General features: G+C 52.1%; 1 long non-coding RNA gene across 1 annotated transcript; it reads left to right on the top strand.

The window, feature by feature from the left end:
- The first annotated feature begins 1546 nt into the window (after positions 1–1546).
- LOC109455421 (uncharacterized) lies at positions 1547–3859 on the top strand. Its single transcript, XR_002138646.2, has 4 exons — positions 1547–1677; positions 1972–2069; positions 2389–2481; positions 3242–3859. It is a non-coding gene; the product is annotated as an uncharacterized LOC109455421 (long non-coding RNA).
- Positions 3860–5097: the final 1238 nt, after the last annotated feature.

Raw genomic sequence — 5097 nt, 5'->3', positions numbered from 1 at the left:
CGTCAGCCGGTCCACCTTGTGACCCCCTGTACCAGGAAGGTGCGAGAGGTAGTTTGTCGTATCATGACCATCCAAACGTTAGTGCAAACCCCAAGTTGCTCCTAAAAATCCTCAACACCAGTTTCCTAAATGGCAGTTTTTCTGGCTGGAGCAGGCTTCTCAGGCTCAGCTGATTCTGCCCGCTCCAAATCACTGAGGTGGGGGCTGATACTGCAAGCGCCTCTTCAAATGCTCCAAACCCAGCCGGGTGGAGCTAGAAAGACACCCGTGGAAATGACCACTGTCTGTCCCTCCCCATGAAACCAGCCCCTCAGCCCCGAGTCCTCAAATGGATCTCAAGGGGAGCTGCTGCAGCAGAGGGCGGTGACACTGCTGTGTGGACGGGGTCTGGCCGTGGGGCTGGCAGTGCCTCACCAGATTTCCCTTTATGCCCCTCTCTGGTTTGGGCTTGAGCTCCAGGTAATGAAGAAGAATCCTGGTGTCCATTGAAGCCGCATCTGAAGTGAGAGCATTTCCTTATGTGCTCACCCTTCACGTAGTAAGCAAACAGGCCCTCGACTCTATGAAATCCATGTTTCGAGCCTTAGCTGAATTCCTGATCCTTGACATGCGCTGATATACAAAGGCGAGATGCAAGGCTAGTGACAGGTTTCACTTGCCTGTCTACAGAGAGAAGTATCTCAATGCTTTCTATTTATGGCTGCGAAGGCTCGTGATGACCAAAAGCAAAGACAGAATGTCTCTATACATTGACTCTTAGTGCAGGTTTAATATCTGCATGTAATTATTTTTACCATGCAGGTGAGACAAGAAATTAAATTGGGCTCTTAACGAGGGAGAAAACCGGCACCAGAAATGGAAGATCACAGAACTAGAGCAGGTAACCTGTTTGCAAATACTGTTCTGGCTTCCGGTCTATGTTGCTGCTGAAAATGCATTTACTCCCACCCCCACCCAGGGGGACAGGTCTGTTTTTGCTTTCTCCTGGTTTCTCAGGAAAGAAAAATCCTCCAGGGTCCTCCTGTTCTGTCTGCCTGACAAACCTAATAGGAAGCTTACATTAATCTGTAAGTGAGGGTAATGGTTTTCCTGCTGTTTCATGCACACTACGTTAAATTCGCGGGTCCTGAGGAAAGAGGAGCCCTGGGGAAACCAAAGCCACCTCTGCAGGGCCAGGTGAACTGCCCTGTGATGCTGGAGAAGGCAGGCAGGAGCTGTCCGCTGCCCCCCCCCCCCAGAGGAAACAGTGTGCTCCTCACCCCTCACCCCTTCTTCTCCGACTACTGACTGCAGGAGAGAAATCTGCACCTCTACGAACAAGGCCTGGGCACCAGATTCCCACCCTCGTCTAGGTGGGCAGGGCAGGTCCACACATCCTGGCCACAGGTTGGTTTCCAGATAGCACCTGGGAGACAGTGAGCAAACAAGGTCAGGAGGCCACAAGCTTTCACAGGCTCAGAGGTATGATGACGCTAGGTCTCTCATGTGCCAAAATGGACACAAAGCTGTCTGACTCACTGTGGCTTCTAGAAGGTCACCAGTGAGTGTTTCCTTCACTGGAGTCAGCTCAGAGAACAGGGATGTGGCTCGGCCAGGCCCTGAGCAGGGGGCTCCCTCATTTTAGGGTGGCTGCTCTGGCAGATTCCAGGTCTCCAGGAGCTTGTCCCCGGGGCCAAGGTGAGACACCTGCTAGCCCCTGGTTTAGTCACTGGTTAGGAGAGGGGACCGTAATAACTTCTGCTCCCAAGCTGCCCTTTCCATTCCTAATTCTTAAGAAGCTGAGCGTTTTCATTAGATCAGTTCTGCCTCCCACAAGTTTTATTTGCTCTTTGTAACCCACACGAGGCAAAAGTTTGTCCCTTGCCAGCCTCCAGCTCCCACCGTCCTGGACTCTGCTATCTTCTCAGGACCCCAAGCCAGCGGGGGCTGTTTGGATGGGAATACCCCTCCTCACTCCCTGCCATGTCTTAGGTGCAGGCGACAGCCACGGTGTGTTTGGAGGCGTGTGGGCCCTCAGGCGTCCAGCAGGGCAGTGAGGTACAGGATTCTGTCCAACACAGACGGGTGAGGTAAGTATCCTCTGGGGGCACTGGCACTGTTCTGGCTCAGAGGTCACTGTACTTCCTGAGACAGGCAGCCAACCTGTGATGGAAGTGGGACAAGCAGGAGCAGGGGCTTCTGGGACCCGTCATCTACTTGCCAACTTTTTCCCCATGACCTTGAGCTGTTCCCTTCCTGCCACTTCCATTTCTTTCCCTGAACCTGGGAAGTTTTTCTGACACTTGTAAAAGGCAGAGGAGGCCTTTGCAGAGGGTAACAGCCAGTTGTGTTACAGGGAGGCCATGGGCCTTGGTAGAAGCACCCAGCTGTGGCCTCTCTGTCTTCCAGTTGAAGAGGCCAGGAAAAAGCCAAGTCAGCCCTTGCCTCGGCAACTTCTAGAACCAGAAGGGGCCTTTCCGAGAATCTTGCTGAACCCTGAGGGTAAGGAGTGTCAGATTTTGCAGTGGGGGAAAGCCGGCAACCAGCCTCCCCTTCTAAGTAACCTTTGCCTCGGAAACCTGCCAGCTATCCGCCTGGAGACTTGCCTTTGATCACGACTTGTCACCTCCCAGGAGATGTTCCACTTTCCAAGCAGGTGAAAAACGAACCCGATTAAAAATAGCAGACTGGACTCTTCACAGGGTCCCCTTGTAACGTGAAACTGTCAGTGCTCCTGCAAGTGGCAGAAAGAACCGCCCTGCCCCTCAGGCTGCAGGACTCTGTGGGCCAGTCAGGCTCCCAGAACCCCAGCACACTTCTCTGCTATACCCCAGAACCCGACATACTCCCCTGTTGCACCCCAGAGCCTGATATTTCCTCTGCTGCACCTCAGAACCCCAGCATGCTCTCTTGCTGTACCCCAGAGGCTGACATGTTCCTCTGCTGCACCCCAGAAAACTCCCCTGCCGCACCTCAGAACTCGACACCTTCCCCTGCTGCACCCCAGACCCCAGCACAGCCTAGGGCCCAAGAGTCATGGTTCAGCTGTGCTCAGCAGCCAGCAGAGCCCTTCTGGCCATTGTCATGGGCCAGCTCTTATTCACTGGGTTCACCTTGGTGACCAGGGGCCACTGTGACTGTCCACACCCTCTCACCTCCTTCCTGCTCCTTTTAGTGCTTTATGGACCTGAGTTTCTGGAACTTTCTCAAAACTGTGGACACATTCCCAGTGGAAATCATGACATTTTCCGTTTCACATTAGGCACTCCACAATGCCTCAGGAAGAGAGAGAGAAGCAAAAGAAGGCCTGGGAGCCAGCCCCTCTCTGTAAACAGCCGGGCGGCCGTGTCTCTGCCACCGTCCTCTGTGTTTATCCTGGAGTCACCTCCCCGAGCTGACAGCGAGGCTCCAGTGTTTTCTTCTCCAGTTGAAGGCTGATGAATAGGTCCCCTGCCTTTTCTATCTGCTCATGTGGCACATCTGGATAAAGGCGTGCCTCTCCACTTGGCTCTGTTGTTTTTTAAACTTTACTTTCGACTGCCATGGTAACTGCTGCATGTTTGGCAAAGGGAAAGAGGGGGGGAAAAAAGCTCAGAGAGAAGAAAAGGAGCTCTCAGCGCGGGGCTGGCGGCCATCCAGGCTAATCATGCCGCAGAGCCGAAATGAGGCCTCTGGCGGGCAGCCAGGTTACAAAGAACAAAGCTGTCAGTTCCCAATGTTGGCGGCAAAGCTTGTTTGGCACCCTTATATGGTTTCCCAGAACTCCCTGCCTTGGCTGCCGTCCATTCTCTTCAGGGCAGCAAACAGGATTAGCACAGCCCGGGCTGTTTTTCTGCTCTCTCCTCCAACTGTTCCAGTGACATCATCCCTGCCGCATGCATTTGCCAGCAGGATGGGTTTTTTTCTCTCTCCACCTCCTCTCTCTCTCTCTCTCTCTCTCTCTCTCTCTCTCTCTCTCTCTCTCACTCTCTGTCTCTCTCTCTCTCTCAAACACACACACACACCCTCCACTCCCACTTCCTTCCTGTAGCCGCCCCCTCTCCTCTGACTTTCTTTAAACGCAATGTTTTAGGTCATTCTTCTTGTCCAGCTTCACTGTTAAATTAAAAACGCCCTGGTGCTTGTACATTTAGCTGAATCAAGCCAGACGCTGTATTTTATTTTTATAACTGAATTCCTGTGAGATAGAAATCTCATTTTCCTTAGCAGGCTGTAATCAGCACTCACAGGGCTGTGGTTTCCAACTGCCCGTCTCCTGCTTCCTCGCGAGGCTCCACTGAGAAATGAACTTGGCTCCCGGTCAGGTTTAAAGGGCCCACGGCTGTGAACACACACACACACACACACACACACACACACACACACACACAGCATACAAACATCATTGTACACATACACACAGCTCCACAAAGGGCATGAAGACACCCTCTGAGACAGACGGACACATAGTCAGTGCACAGTCAGTCTTTCTTACAAGAAGGAAAGTAGGGGAATAAGTAGAAGCCAAAAGCTGCTTCCGAAAAAACTGGTTTAAATGTGCAGGCAGGCGAGTGTTATGCAACTGATGGCTGGGTTCATGAAGGGAATGGAGGCTCCCGACTGCACAAACGCTCCCCGCCCAGCCCCCCCACCTCACTCTGATTCATGAACTAGTTTTCAGATTCATGAATCACTCGGGAGCCAGCAAGAGAAAAATGAGTAGTATTGATCTCATTTCAATTGAAATTGGCTCATGATGGCCATGCTGGCTGCAGACAGCTTTCCACGACCAAAGGCACGCCAGCCTCCAAGGTCTGCGGGCAGGCACCCCACCTGTGGGTGGGTGGGACTCCTTGGTGAGCCTTCTGCAAAGGGTTCCCCTTCTTATTATGCAGTGGGCATAATAAGATCTACTGGTGCAAAGGACTGTGGCTGGACTCCACTGTTCTCCTTGGGCGGGTTGGTTGCCTTCTTTTACTGTTCTCCATCTAGTTTGTTTTTTCCATTTTAATTAAATCTTTTAAGAGGTATCTCAGTGCACATTGTTTTCTGGATTTCTGGTGATTTCTCAAGGGCTACCTAAATTAGAAATCCACCTTCTGTCAGTGAATTCAAGTTCAAATCCAACAAGGATGTCTT

This window comes from Rhinolophus sinicus, linkage group LG12 (genome assembly GCF_036562045.2).
Source record: "Rhinolophus sinicus isolate RSC01 linkage group LG12, ASM3656204v1, whole genome shotgun sequence".
Classification (NCBI taxonomy): Eukaryota; Metazoa; Chordata; class Mammalia; order Chiroptera; family Rhinolophidae; genus Rhinolophus; species Rhinolophus sinicus.
Note: the sequence above shows the minus strand (reverse complement) of the source record. Positions and strands in the feature narration are given on the sequence as shown.